The following is a 206-nucleotide window of genomic DNA, read 5'->3' as shown; positions in this document are numbered from 1 at the left end:
GGGGGGGGGGGGGGAAATGTGGCTGTGTGTGAACTCACATTATCCTACAGCCTATTTCTCCTTGCAGAGCTGCCAATGAGGTTTTTTTGGGGGTGTTTTCTGGGTGTGAATGGAGCTGCAGCTTTAAGCTGTATTGAGGGGGGCACCAACCTGCTTAAATACAATTACAGGGCTCTTGTGTCAAGAGATGGGAATGCTTGAACTGG

Source organism: Athene cunicularia, assembly GCF_003259725.1.
Source record: "Athene cunicularia isolate RWA chromosome 15 unlocalized genomic scaffold, athCun1 chr15_part1, whole genome shotgun sequence".
NCBI lineage: Eukaryota > Metazoa > Chordata > Aves > Strigiformes > Strigidae > Athene > Athene cunicularia.
Note: the sequence above shows the minus strand (reverse complement) of the source record.